Below are 14,243 nucleotides of genomic sequence, written 5' to 3'. Positions count from 1 at the left end.
GAGTTGCAGAGATGAGAACCATGAAAAGCAAGATCCCGAATAAGAAAATAGAAACCGAGGAAACCACAAGAGTGAAGACTAGTAGAGTCTCATCTTTTGTCATTCTTTGCTCCTTTTTCACTCAATGATTCATTCGAATTTCCCAACCAAAAATTCTATATGTCTATTCTATTCTATGATATTTCTATATATATAGAATATGATATCTAATATGACACCCGATTTGTCAAAGGGATTGGATTGGTGACTTACCCATTCAGTGACTTTGGCACTGGACGTTCCAAAAACGGGTACTATCGGATCGGGTGAATTAGAGAATAGACAGAGGTCCGTTGGCATTTCAGCTTCTCTTCTCCTTTCAGGGCCTGCCTATCCGAAAGAGAATCCAGGACCTCTTGGTCCTGAATATCAGAATAGGACGAACGAACCGGCCTCCGCGGATATCTTTGCTTCGGAACAAAACAATTAGCATTAGGCTCGGTCAACTGGAATGTGTATTATCCATATGGGAGATCTTCCAATCGAGAAGATCCATCGATCTGAGACGAAGAGAAAGGGCCCATTTTCTTTACTTATTCAGTGGATTCGTTATGGAAACAGATAGCAACAACCATTTCATCAGACATGCGTATTTTTTATTATCCGGTGGATTTACACAGTTTCATTAATGCAAATTGTTTGATGTAGTTAGTACTCAGGTTATTCGACGCTCAAGAATTCTTATTTAGGCAGTTCATATCATCCCATACATAGTGTTTTGATCTAAGATTGCAATTCTTCCATGTTTCCGCAGTAGCATATTGTTCCATGGAGCTAGGGTCCAAAATAGGAATCAACAAGTGTTTCCACGACTCTACCGCCCGGCCAATCCTGTTCCACTGAATCCCCTCCCTTTTTCATGGCCACATATCTTTACGGCTAAGGAGTGGGAAATCTTTCTCCTGTTACACAAATGAAATGTTTCATTTCATCCGGGAAAAGCCACCTCTTTCTCCACAAACAATGTCTTTGTCATTTGATCCAGGAGCCTTCCGTTAGATAGGAACAGCTTTGCTAAATACTGAGAACTCTCGGATAGAGTATTAGAATGAAAAGACCATTAATTATATAAGGAAGAGCCCAGGGTTCTAGCCCATTCCCATTCCTAAATCAATAATTCGTAGTGCTTTTGCCTTTCTTGCGTACTCCTGGTGAACCAGTTGCTAGCCATATGTTTAGGAGGCTTTTTTCTCCAGGTACTGGTACTAAGCCGCTTTGCCATCTCTTCATCTTCATCTGCAAAGAATTCTCGACGTGAAAACACAGAGACAAAGGCCTTATCTTTGAATAGGAAAAAGAATGGATCCGAAGGTCCCAAATCAATTGGCTTATTCGAAAAAAGCCTTCTTCTTTGAAAGATATATCTCGTGTCTGGTACTGCATTGTTCCACTCTGCAAGAAGTCCGAATCAGTCTCTTGCACCTCCCCCTTTTTATGATAAATATACCATAAATAATTCGAATAAATAGCAGTCTCTGACAACTCATCCTCTTTAATCTGCTTGGACCCGCTCCAATACCCATAGGAAAATCCCCAGTCATATTCAGCGTACCTGTCCCTGCAATCAAATAGATTGTCCCAAGGGCCCCACCCATATTCTAGGAGCCCAAGTTATGCTATTGAAAATTCGTTCCTCTAGCAGTTCCGGTTTGACCATTCCGTTCCCTTTTTCAAACTCCACTTCTTTTCATATAGCATCCCTAATCAAAGAGAGAACAATATCCATTTCAAAACATTTCTAACGGATTCCTTTCCTTGGTTCGGACCGACGAAGTAATGGCACTCGATTATTATCAACCCGACTGCAATCTTTTTCTGTCGGTAAGGATTGCACCAGAGCACCTTCAACTTCAAATAGAACAGGAACAGGACTTCTTTGTCACAGCGTGCTCATGCTTGCTTCTGAGCTGACTAACGAACCTATGACTGCGGCAGCAATGGATCTCGACTCCATCCATACCGCTCTTCCTCAGCGCACGCGCCTGTGCTATGGAATCGATTCATCCCAATGGTTTGGAGCAGAGAGACTCATCCACAAGATTGATGAGGGACAAGCCGCCTTTGTAGAACAACCTACACTACAGCTTCTCATAGGCCAAGGTAGAGGTTGACCAACACCAGCCCGCCCGCTTTGCTTTTCAGTGAAAGAAAGTCCTCATTCCTCTGCTCTGGACAAAGATGACATTCTAGGTGCCTCGAGCGTGAAACAATCCATTAGGACGTAGCCCTGCTACAAGAAAGGTGCCAGACTTAGCCAGGTCTAGACTTCGACTTCTAAAAAGAGAAAGCCACTCACTCAAAAAAGAGGAGGAAGCGGGACTGACCTCTGTTCGAGAATAGAATATAGCAAGGAATCGAGGAAATCTGTCTTATGGAGGAATGTTGAAGACGGACAACCCAACTAGGAGAGTACATGAATCAGGAATCTTGCTTAGATCCAATCCATTACGACGAGATTCTACCATTCGGGCTTCATCTTGTGCTATTCCTAGGGAATTAGTGATTCATTGAGAACATGAAAACATTGCGATAGTGAAGATACCATACCACTCTCTTTCACCACAGCATTGCTGTTTATTTCCTTAGAAAAAGTAGGTGTTTATTTCCTTAGAAAAACAAGACTAGACTAGACGGAACAACATACATAGCCTAGGCATATCTGGGGTGGGGCTTCTCTTCACTTTTTACAGAGGCTAGAGCCGAACCTTTAGGAAGAGCGATATTGATCTAGTAAAGTAAGTGATCTAGGCTCGATTCCATTCCCCTTTCTCTAGTATCGATTCCATCTTAAGGTGGTGCTACCCGCTTCAAAAACCCGTTCTGCCAATCTATACTTGAGTTCGTTCCCTTGCACTTCACAAGGAACTAGTACTAGTCAGCTCAGGCTAAAAGATACACATTCAAGCTGGGAGCATGGAAAGCTTATCCTTGCCAATGCTTCTCACGGGGCTGGACTAGTATTTCTGCTGTTGGTATCTTTTCTGCTCTGCTGAAGTGAACATATACTAACAAGGGTGTCAACCTATGGCCAGTATCAAGTGCCAGTGCCGCAGAGAAGTGCTTAACCTTTTATCCCGAGCTTTGGACAGAACCGCTTTCCTAGCAGCAAGGGCTTTATTGACCACTGAACAGATTCGCTATTCGCAGGCTTTCTTCCTTCCGCTCATGGAAGCACTCATGCATCCACTTCACTTGCTAATTCAGCCGTTGACCCTACCTCAGCCCAAGGCAAAGAAGAATATTACGTACGAGGACTACGATTCGTTCCACATTAGTGAGCCCTGTCCTATATGCTCAAATGCACTCGGTTCAGTTCAGGTTGGACAATCTCATATTATAGAAATACAAATACGCTATCAAAAATCTCATAAAGAAATGTGACAAATTCATCTTAGCGAGCGTATGGATCATATGCCCCATTCAATTAGCCCAGGCGCCCAGTGATCGGAGTGATTTCCTTACATCGGGAAGTTCTTACGTTCCTGATACCGGAGTAGAATACTATTGATCATTCTCAATGGCCCAGCCCAATAGAGATAGAAATCATTTCTCTAATTTCTTGATCGATAAAAAAGGGCATAACTCATAACTAAACTAATTGTGTTGCCCATGAAGGGTAGTCAGTAGCAACGGATGCACTACACTTGTACTTATACTTTGAGCGCACTAGCCTTTAGCGGCGTTGCGCGTTAGGACGACTACGAAATCCGTTTTCTTTTGCATCCGCTTTCTTTGCTTCCTCCGTTCCCGGCTTATTCTTCAACTCAGCACCTGTCTTTTGGGTTGAGCACTAGCACCTGGCACTTCTACCACTGATCCCATTCACTCAACAGATTTCTTCTTTGACAAGCCAGGATTGGACTGTACGAATTGGGTGGGCACTTGGCTAATGGATGTTGCGAGAATAGAACGAATCCCTCTTCTCTGAATTGGCGGATCTGAGATTCCTTCCTCCTGGAGAATAGAGATCTTGACTATCTTTACTTGAAAGCCCTCTCTACTACCAGTTTGAGCACTGGCCTATTTGCTTGCCGGGATATGAGAACAGAACCTTGGTTCATAGCAGCTAGTTTCTCGTGTGGATGGATACGGTTTCATTCTGACCTTTGTTGACTTCGGGCAAGGGAAAGTCATGGGATCTATCTAGTTCATAAACTGCCAGTGCTTTTGCTTTCTACGAGGCAAGTCAAGTCAATCAAAGGCAAGGGACCAAACCCCACCGCTAGTCTAGGCAAGGCTATGAAATGAACTTATAGAGATGATTCGCTCGTACAAAAGAAAAGGAGATCGTTTACCGGGGGACGTTGTTAAAGCGTATGCCGAAAGATACAAAACTTCGAAAATAGTGGCAGTTGGCGTGAGGGTCTATAGTATAGTATAGTATAGTTTGGGTCTCAAAAATGAATGTGACGTTCGCCTACTTTCCGTAGAGGAGGGCAAGAAATTCGAAATTACAAGTTGATCTACCCAAGAAATTGAACGATCTCAATCAGCTTATCGAGCCAAGGAAGTGGGACCTAAAACTAGGTAAGGAGAGAACTTGACCACCCCTCCCCAACTACATAACCAAGAGGAAGGGGGAAAAACTCCTCGAAAACCTTCCGTCTTCTTCGTTGGGGATCTCGAAACCCTACCCTATGAATTTTGTTCTGATGAGGTGAAATCACAAGTCGCGTATGCGGGAGGCTTACCAACCTATGAACCAGAATCGGATCCGAACCGGAACAAACGAGTGCTTTCATTCCTCGCTAGATAACAACAGATTCTACCACTGATCCCAATCCCAAGTCCGGATTCTACCACTGATCCCAAGCCCGGATTCCACTACCTATCAATGTGTCAGTTCACTAAAGCAAATCGTCTTTCCAAGGTGGGCAATGACATTCAAAAGTGATAGAACGGCTGATGTTGCCTCAAAAACACGGGTTCTTGAGCGTATTTTAGAAAGACTTCTGGCTTCTTTGGGTTGGGCATGATAACAACCGACTTGTTCACACCTGTATGAGACCAAGGGACCGATGTACCCAACATCCTATTCTTTCTTTTCCACGGCTTTGCTTTGACTCATGCGTAGAATTGAACAGAACAGGGATCAATCCTGGCCTGGCCTGGCCTTTGCGGCCGATATGAGTGATATCTTCCGTACTAGAGGGATGGAAGCGGCACCCTTATATAGACTTCCCTAGACTCTACTCTCTTTTCTTTACCAGCGAGTTCGAGTCAGCACACGTCCACGCAACCACTACTCTACTTACCGGCGCACGCAACCACTACTTAAAATCTCAATCCCAGTCCCATCCGTTCTATAAGCACTCATGCCGGAACTCACTTCGAAGAAGACAATGTTGCCGATGATAAAAGAGATGGCAGCACAACTTCTATTTTTTATGCTATGCAAATCTCTATGGATTCCCTTGGCTCACACTTTTATTCATCTAATCTACGAGAACACTAGCGTGCCGCAGTAGACGAAGAAGGGAGTGCCACTATTGCTTGGGTCGGTTCATCAAGCTGGCACTTCTCCTGAAGCCACAAGCGAACCAGATCTAGTTAGATCCGAAATCTTAGGTGTAGGTCCCGATCCGTTCTTTTATTCTACACATTATTACTCATTGGGTATCGATTGCAGTTTGATTTGTTGGCCCTGGAGAACTGCAGTCTTCAACTGGCGCACTGGAAAGTGAGAACTCTTTCTTTCCTTTTGATTGAACTCTACAATACGATTTCGGAGATTGGTACCAGATTGGAATTCATTCTCGGAACTCTCCTCTAGAGAATGGCCTGGCTAAAGAGAAAGATCTGATCTGTATTGTATCCCGGCACCGGCACGAATCGAACAAGAGTGCAGCGCGTTGATCTTATGATATGCGCCAGGAAATAGTGCCACTGGCAGCCACTAGGTGAGATCAAATCTACTTTTGGAATTGTAAATCCATTCTCCCGAGGCAAAATCGGGTGATGAAGAGGTGGTCCAGGCCCAGGAACGGAGGAATGCTACACGAACAGAAGTTTGCACTTTCTTAGGAATGGCTCCCAAGCTTGCCATACGATTCACAACTTTCGCCCAAATAACCAGCTTGCTCTAGAAATAATATTGAATTTAATAAAGCTACTTCCTAGCTTTGGGTCAAGGTAACCCACACAGGTAGTTGTAGAAGCACGGGGTGGGTCATCATTAGGCCTATATCCTCTGGCACATGCTTTAGGGCTCCCGCGGGTCCATCCTCTGCAAAGTAAACAGCATCTCGATTCCCCGAATTAAAGAGTGACTGGTTCCCAGCTTGGGAAGAGGTCCAGAATTAGTACTAGAGATGTTGGCAGGGGAAGCCCATATCCATCCCTCGCCTCGAAAAGGGCTTAAGAGCTCCATACCTTTTGGGTATAGATCAAACAAAATAGGGGTATGGGCCATGGGTCGACTCGGGTAAGCGATTGGGACATCCCTCGAAAGAGGCGAACTGCTCTCGTTTCCATATCCGCTTAGCAGTTGCGTGTTGTTGCGCGGGATCATATGCGGGGAAGGGTCCGAATAAGACGATGGCAGCTCCAGAACATAAAAAACAAGGCTTTTCCAGGGGCCTCTCCTTGGGGAGCACGGCATCAACTCCCTGGTGGCATTTCATTTGATTAAATATTAAATAAATAAATAAGTGTGTGTTGTCCACTGCCTCCAATTCCTTAAGAGTAAGAGCCAGGGTTCATTGGATCTCGCTACACCCCTTCTCTTTGTTTAGGCATTCCGCGCCATCTACCGCTATGAATGGCACCTTTGTCCCTAGATTTCTATCACAGTTCTGTATATCCGGTTCGGGATGGAAAGGCAAGGATGGCACCCTAATCCCAAACTATCCCTCGAAAGATTGGATCTTTTCGGTCTGTTTATAGTTTCAATGCCATCTTCCTATTGGTATTTCGATTGAGCTGAGCTATTAAGGTGCGGTTGACGGCACAAGTGCCCCTCCACTGCCGCTTTCTTTAGGAGAATGGGACAACTCCGTACCGCCCCGCGCCCCTTCCCCTTTCAAGAGGTTGTATTGGTGCATCAGCGATCGCCACTTCCGTTTCATATAGCAGCAAAAGTTGACAAGTCCTTTTTCCCTCTATGGATGGAAAAGAAGAAAGTGCGTTTCAGAAAAGTGGCCTTTTTTCTGATTTCTAGTAGGGATGCCTTGCCGGAAGGTGCCGGAGGAGAATAGATAGTTGGGGCAGGCTATCGAGGTCAAATAGCTGGTAGTACTTTTCCCATTTCCCACTAGGGAATCATCCTTTTCTGATTCGGATGAGTTTCCGAGGAAGAGTAGTAGTAGTGACGAATTGGCTAAAAGCAGGTGGCATTGGGATCTGTTGTCAAACAAACTCTATTGCTGATACACGAGCGGAAGGAAGTCGCAGATCAGTCGTTCAAAGAAGATCTCGGTCCCCCTTTTTTTAGCGTGGAATAGGCGAATCAACAAAGAATTTCTCAACAAATAAGGGACTCGTACGTACCAATGATTTACTATCGAGATCGAGTTTCGCTAGAAAACAGACTTTTCTCTATTCCACAAGGACAAAAGAAGTGCCGAGTGGTGTTACACAAGTTCAAAAGAAGGAAGTAAGAGTGGTGTCGACTTATTGCCCAGAACGAGCCAGTGCCGCTATCAAGCAGTAAAGTGGCCGGGCCCTTCCATGAGTTTAGATCTCTATGTATGAATCTCTTATGAAATCCAATACTTTTTATCATTTCAGAACGATCAGCATACTGTGTGACTTCTGCGTGACAGTTCTTGCATTTCGTTTGTTGCTTTGCATGAACATTTAGATATTGGAAAGCGAACTCCCTTAATTAGGAATTTCATAGATAGAGAAGGACGGGAAAAAAGAGAGAGACTGACTAACTACCCGGATCAATGCTGATTGACGACTGAATAAATAGCCGGAAGCAACAACTGCACGAGAGAGAAAGAGCGGATCCAACTAAGGAAATGCAGTACCTGTTCTGTCGGAGCTAATCATGCAAAGCTAGCGTAGCGCCAGCCGTCGAAGTGAATGAATTCGAAAGAACGAAGAAATAAGGAAATGAGACGACTCTTTCTTGAACAATTTCATAAGCAGATCTTCCCCTCCACACCAATCACGAGTTTTTTTTTATTCCTCTCGTATATCGTCGTCACGCCCTTAATGATAGGTTTTGAAAAAGATTTTTCATGTCATTCCCATTTAGGTTCGATTCGGATCTCTCTGTTGTTTCCCTTTCCTCCCGAACCTTTTCCTCGAAATGATAAAGAATCTGGTACACTCGAATTGTATTATTTAAGTGCTTATTGCTTGCCAAAAATCCTACTTCTACAATTGGTAGGTCACCGGGTTATTCAAATAAGTCGTGTTTTCTGTGCTTTTCCCATGTTACAACTTCCGTACCAATTCGATCGATCCGGAATGGATCGGTTAAACATTCTATTAGGGAGCCCGGTCTTGACTCTTCTGTGTGGTATTCATTCTCGTTCGGCTCTTGGAGTCACATCCAGCAGTGGTTGGAACAGCTCGCAAAATCCAACCACTTCACCTACTTTATTGCCCCCAACCGTTTCCCGTACCTCTATAGAAACAGAAGGGTTTCATGTTCTTTCATCGATTGGGTATTCCTCTCCTTTTGTATCTCTTTATCCAATTTCGGTCTCGATTAGTTCACAAGATTGAATGGCCAAGTCATGGAAAAGCCGTTATTCGATTGTTTTAAAAGAATGTGTTGAGCCGGGCCCGGGTATGTAAGTTCAGCGATGTACAAACAAGGATTGATTTGACTTCCGCACCTAGGGTTCTATTTTTTAAGAATAAGGAAGAGGAATAGAATCTCATTCATGTGTTCATGCTAACAGAAGAGCGGATCCAATACACATACATAAGGCATCGGTTGTTCTTAACAGCGATGGCTATTCATTTAAGTCTTCGGGTAGCACCACCAGATCTTCAACAAGGTGGAAATTCTCGTATAGTATAATATAATAGTAGTAGACGGCAGTAGATCCTACAACGGTACTTCCGTGGAGATACGATCCTACAACGACTATTTCCTTGCAAAGCAATTCAAACAGTACCGGTACTCCTAAGCCATGAAACCAATGCTAAGGGAAAGACTTCTGCTCGCTGGATCAAAGAAAAGGTAATATCCTCGGGAAAGGCTAAGCACATTCGAAGACTGGCTTTCGATTCGTATCCTCTGAGCAAGGCCTATTCCGGGGAAACAACTAAACCCTGGGCTGTTTATGATGTGAGGCTGATTCCTATTCCACAAAATGGTACGGTTGTTGTATTCCGATTAGCGGTGCCCAGGAAAGAACGGGTACTTAACGGCTGCTATAAACCATTATGGAATTCTGTGTTACCTTCATTCAATATCTTATATTAGGTATAGAATCGATCATAGTTCCCCCACGACCAAGAGAAGTGGCTTATCTATTGAATAATAGATCTCGTAAATCAAATAGGTTATGACAAGAGAGGGTTCCTACACTCGTTCTAATGGAACGTGGGGATCAAAGCAAGAGTCAAAGTCACAGATCAGGATGGACATAGTACCAATTCTGTTAAGCCACAACCAACTATCTTATCAACCCAAAGCTGCAAGAAGAGAAGTTAAGTTGTTGACCAGGTTCAAATAGCCCAGTTTCAAATAGTGCCGTATTGAATGCGCAAAGTGCTGCTCAGCCTAGCCTAATAGAGGAGAGGATGGATCCGACCTCTAGCTCTTTACTTTTACTGCCTGTGCAGCTAAGGAAAGACAACTACACTTCCAAGTCCTAAGAGAATACTAGTATACGATCTGTTATATAAATAGGTAAATGTTCCTTTCCATTATGAATCGCGATTGTATGGCCAACCATTGCGGGTAGAATGCTAGATGCCCGGGACCACGTTACTATTATTTATTTCTTTCTCCTCCTTCATATTGACCTTTTCTATTTTTGCCAATAAATGACGAGCTACAAAAGGATTCGTTTTTTTTGCTGATTACTCCTTTTTTTCATTTTAAAGAGTGGCATCCTATGTCCACTATCTCGATCGAGGTATGGAGGTCAGAATAAATAGAATAATAATGAATGGAAAAAAGAGAAAATCCTTTAGCTGGATAAGGGGCGGATGTAGCCAAGTGGATCAAGGCAGTGGATTGTGAATCCACCATGCGCGGGTTCAATTCCCGTCGTTCGCCCATCGCATTATTGCAAATTCCAAAAATGCAATTTTCCATATTCCTAGTTACGTATTTACTTACCTTACGGCGACGAAGAATAAAACTATCACTATATTTTTTCCTTTTCCTAGTTCTTCTTCCAAGCGCAGGATAACCCCAAGGGGTTGTGGGTTTTTTTCTACCAATGGGGGCTTTCCCTTCACCACCCCCATGGGGGTGGTCCACAGGGTTCATAACTACCCCTCTTACTACGGGGCGTTTACCTAGCCAACACTTAGATCCGGCTCTACCCAAACTTTTTTGGTTCACCCCAACATTACCCACTTGTCCGACTGTTGCTAAGCAGTTTTGGGATACCAAACGGACCTCCCCAGATGGTAATCTTAAAGTGGCCAATTTACCCTCTTTTGCAATCAGTTTCGCTACAGCACCTGCTGCTCTAGCTAATTGCCCACCCCTTCCACGTGTGATTTCTATGTTATGTATGGCCGTGCCTAAGGGCATATCGGTTGAAGTAGATTCTTCTTTTTTCTCAAAAAACCCCTTCCCAAACTGTACAAGCTTCTTCCAAAGCATACGGCTTTCTAGATGTATATGACGATCTCTAGACAGATGGATCTTATATGAATCGTATGATGAAGTACCACATGAGTGGATATATAGAAAAGGAATCCAAATCCGCCGAATCGCTCATGTTATGATCTTCTACATCCTAGGTCTCCGCGTTCCGTCATCTGGCTTATGTTCTTCATGTAGCATTCAGATCGAATGACTCTATGAAATTACGTCGATACTTCCACATATTATGGGTAACGTAGGAGACATCCCTATTTTCACCCGGGGGTCTTAATTACCACTGCTTAGCTTCGCCTCTGACCATAAAATGAAATGTGAATAACCCGTCCTCCTCTCTTTGAAACAAGGGGCGCTTCCGGTTCTGTGCGTGCTTCAAACAATTTTGTCTTCTCCATATCTCTAGAGTCAAGAATTTTCTATGAGGAACTACTGAACTCAATCACTTGCTGCCGTTACTCAACAGTTTTCTGTTGAGGTCTATCCCGTAGAGGTAGTCAAATTGGATCAGTGATCGATTTCTAGGTTTCGTCGTAAACCTAATTGGTTACTTCCAATTACGTAAATCAATAGTTCAAACCGCACTCAAAGGTAGGGCATTTCCCATTGATATAGGAACTTTTGTACCAGAAACAATAGTATCTCCAACCCTCTGGGATGTAAAATATATCTCTGCTCACCATCCCCCCAGAAATAGTGTATGAGACAAATGTATGCATTTCGATTAGGGTCGTATTCTATGGTTACGATTCTACTCTACCAGATATGTCTTTTTGATTCCGTCGAAAATAGATTTTACGGTATAGGCGCGCCTCCCCCTCTATGCCTTGCGGTAATGATTCCTCTGGCATTACGACCTTTACCACAACGGTGCCGTCCATGGATCAATTTATTTCGTGGATTGGATTTCACTTGCCTGTCTACGGTTCCCTTGCGTGTGCTCGGGATAGGTGTTTTGTATAAATGTTTCGCCGTATTATTAAGTATTCTCCTTGAGTTCGTTTCTCTATCTAGAAGTGGAATAGAATAACCCGGTTGAAGGGTAATGATCATACGTCTGTAATGCATTGTATGTCCCAGAATAGGTCCCATTCTTCTACCCTTTCCGGGTAGTCGATGGCTATTCACAGCTACTACCTTAACACCAAAGAAGAGTTCGACCCAATGCTTGATTTCTGTCTTAGTGAATCCCGATTCGACATTAAAAGTATATTGATTCTTTCCCAATAAACGAAGACTCTTTTCTGTAAATACTGCGTATTTGATTCCATTATCGTACGATAATACTATATTTTTATTTATATTTGTTTATTGTATTATACCTTTCTATATTCTAGATATATAGAATAGAAGAATCTCGATTTGTCAAGTCTCATGATCGTATCAAGATCTATTTCAATTCGGCTCAGTCTTTTTTTTTTAGAAAAGATTGAGCCGAATTGAATTGCAATCAATTAGAGGAATAAAGAAGAATTACTGCATTTCTTAACTTATTTTTTCTCTTTCTATTTTGCTTCTTTTTTATTTTATATGGTATCCATCGCTTTGAAACCATCAAATTGGATCTCCTTCCATATTTCACAAGCTGCGGCTAGTTCAGCACTCCATTTGCAAGCTGCTTTGATAATTTCATTACCTTCACGAGCAAGATCGCGCCCTTCGTTACGAGCTTGTACACAGGCTTCTAAAGCCACACGATTAGCTGCTGCACCAGGTGCATTTCCCCAAGGATGTCCTAAAGTTCCTCCACCAAATTGTAATACGGAATCATCTCCAAAGATTTCGGTCAGAGCTGGCATATGCCAAACATGAATACCCCCAGAAGCCACCGGTATAACACCTGGCATGGATACCCAGTCCTGAGTGAAAAAGATACCGCGATAACGATCTTTTTCAATAAAATCATCGCGCAATAAATCAACAAAACCTAAAGTTATTTCGCGTTCCCCTTCTAACTTACCTACTACTGTACCGGAGTGGATATGATCTCCCCCCGACATACGCAATGCTTTAGCTAATACACGGAAATGCATACCATGATTTTTCTGTCTATCAATAACTGCATGCATTGCTCGGTGAATGTGAAGAAGTAGGCCGTTGTCGCGGCAATAATGAGACAAAGTAGTATTTGCGACCTCCTGTTAAGTAGTCATGCATTACAATAGGAACCCCTAATTCCCTTGCAAATACAGCTCTCTTAATCATTTATTCGCATGTACCTGCAGTCGCATTCAAGTAATGCCCCTTGATTTCACCGGTTTCGGCTTGTGCTTTATAAATTGCTTCGGCACAAAAGACAAAACGGTCTCTCCAGCGCATAAATGGTTGTGAGTTTACGTTTTCATCATCTTTGGTAAAATCAAGTCCACCGCGTAGACACTCATAACACGCTCTACCGTAATTTTTTGCGGATAATCCGTTTAATAGTACATCCCAATAAAGGACGACCGTACTTGTTCAACTTATCCCTTTCAACTTGGATACCGTGAGGCGGACCTTGGAAAGTTTTTGAATAAGCAGGGGGAATTCGTAGATCCTCCAAACGTAGAGCGCGTAAGGCTTTGAAACCAAATACGTTACCCACAATGGAAGTAAACATGTTAGTAACAGAACCCTCTTCAAATAGGTCTAATGGATAAGCTACATAACAGATATATTGATCTGGGTCCCCAGGAACGGGCTCGATGTGATAGCATCGTCCTTTGTAACGATCAAGACTGGTAAGTCCATCAGTCCAAACAGTTGTCCATGTACCAGTAGAAGATTCCGCAGCTACTGCAGCTCCTGCTTCTTCAGGCGCCCGAGCTGAGGAGTTACTCGGAATGCTTGCTGCCAAGATATCAGTATCCTTGGTTTCGTACTCCGGGGTGTAGTAAGTCAATTTATAATCCTTAACACCAGCTTTAAATCCAACACTTGCTTTAGTTTCTGTTTGTGGTGACATAAGTCCCTCCCTACAACTCATGAATTAAGAATTCTCACAACGACAGGGTCTACTCGATATGGATTAGGCGTAAATGAAACCTTTGCAAAAATCGAAAAAAATAAAGATATTTAATTAATATCAACTCATTAAATAAAAAAAGGAGTATGCTTAAGTTAATGAATATGTTTCATTCATATATAATGTGTACACCCTGTGTACAAATGCAAAGCAAGTTCTTTCCAATGCTACTTCCAAAATGCCAGTGCACGGATTTGATCTCTTGACTTTTATTAGCTCCTGATATAGATAATGCTACGTGCTCGCTAACTCTATTCGTCCTGGCATGGCAAAGCGGCGAACCTGCCTGCCTAATGAAGAAAGAGAAGTCGATCTAGAGAAGCTTCTTAAGTAAGAATAAGATGGCAAAAGAGTAGAGATTTTACAGTTCATTCGCTTGGAAGCTAGCTTCATCTGGAGCATACACTCTGGGAGGGGTATCACAATCTTCTGTACCTATATGGAAATCGTAGCAAG

At 43.1% G+C, this 14,243-nt stretch overlaps 1 protein-coding gene and 2 pseudogenes across 3 annotated transcripts in view; 2 read left to right on the top strand and 1 right to left on the bottom strand.

Annotated features, from left to right (window-relative positions):
* Nucleotides 1–14,243, top strand: part of LOC118474227 (NAD(P)H-quinone oxidoreductase subunit 2 A, chloroplastic-like) — a 70,905-nt pseudogene that overhangs the window by 3,870 nt on the left and 52,792 nt on the right. The window contains exon 1 of the transcript XR_004853973.1: nt 1–14,243. This exon is cut by the window's left edge and continues 3,870 nt beyond it; it is cut by the window's right edge and continues 52,792 nt beyond it. The product of XR_004853973.1 is annotated as an NAD(P)H-quinone oxidoreductase subunit 2 A, chloroplastic-like (transcript).
* The window catches only part of LOC118474230 (NAD(P)H-quinone oxidoreductase subunit 2 A, chloroplastic), a 69,055-nt gene that overhangs the window by 2,020 nt on the left and 52,792 nt on the right, over nt 1–14,243 (top strand). Inside the window, exon 1 of the mRNA XM_035963712.1 lies at nt 1–14,243. This exon is cut by the window's left edge and continues 2,020 nt beyond it; it is cut by the window's right edge and continues 52,792 nt beyond it. The gene's annotated coding sequence lies outside the window, so the exon portion shown is untranslated.
* Nucleotides 12,301–13,779, bottom strand: LOC118474224 (ribulose bisphosphate carboxylase large chain-like; annotated as a pseudogene). Its single transcript, XR_004853971.1, has one exon. The product of XR_004853971.1 is annotated as a ribulose bisphosphate carboxylase large chain-like (transcript).

Source organism: Zea mays, unplaced genomic scaffold, assembly GCF_902167145.1.
Source record: "Zea mays cultivar B73 unplaced genomic scaffold, Zm-B73-REFERENCE-NAM-5.0 scaffold_23, whole genome shotgun sequence".
NCBI classification, from domain to species: Eukaryota; Viridiplantae; Streptophyta; class Magnoliopsida; order Poales; family Poaceae; genus Zea; species Zea mays.
The sequence above is the reverse complement of the archived record's forward strand: the minus strand, read 5'-3'. Positions and strand labels throughout refer to the sequence as shown.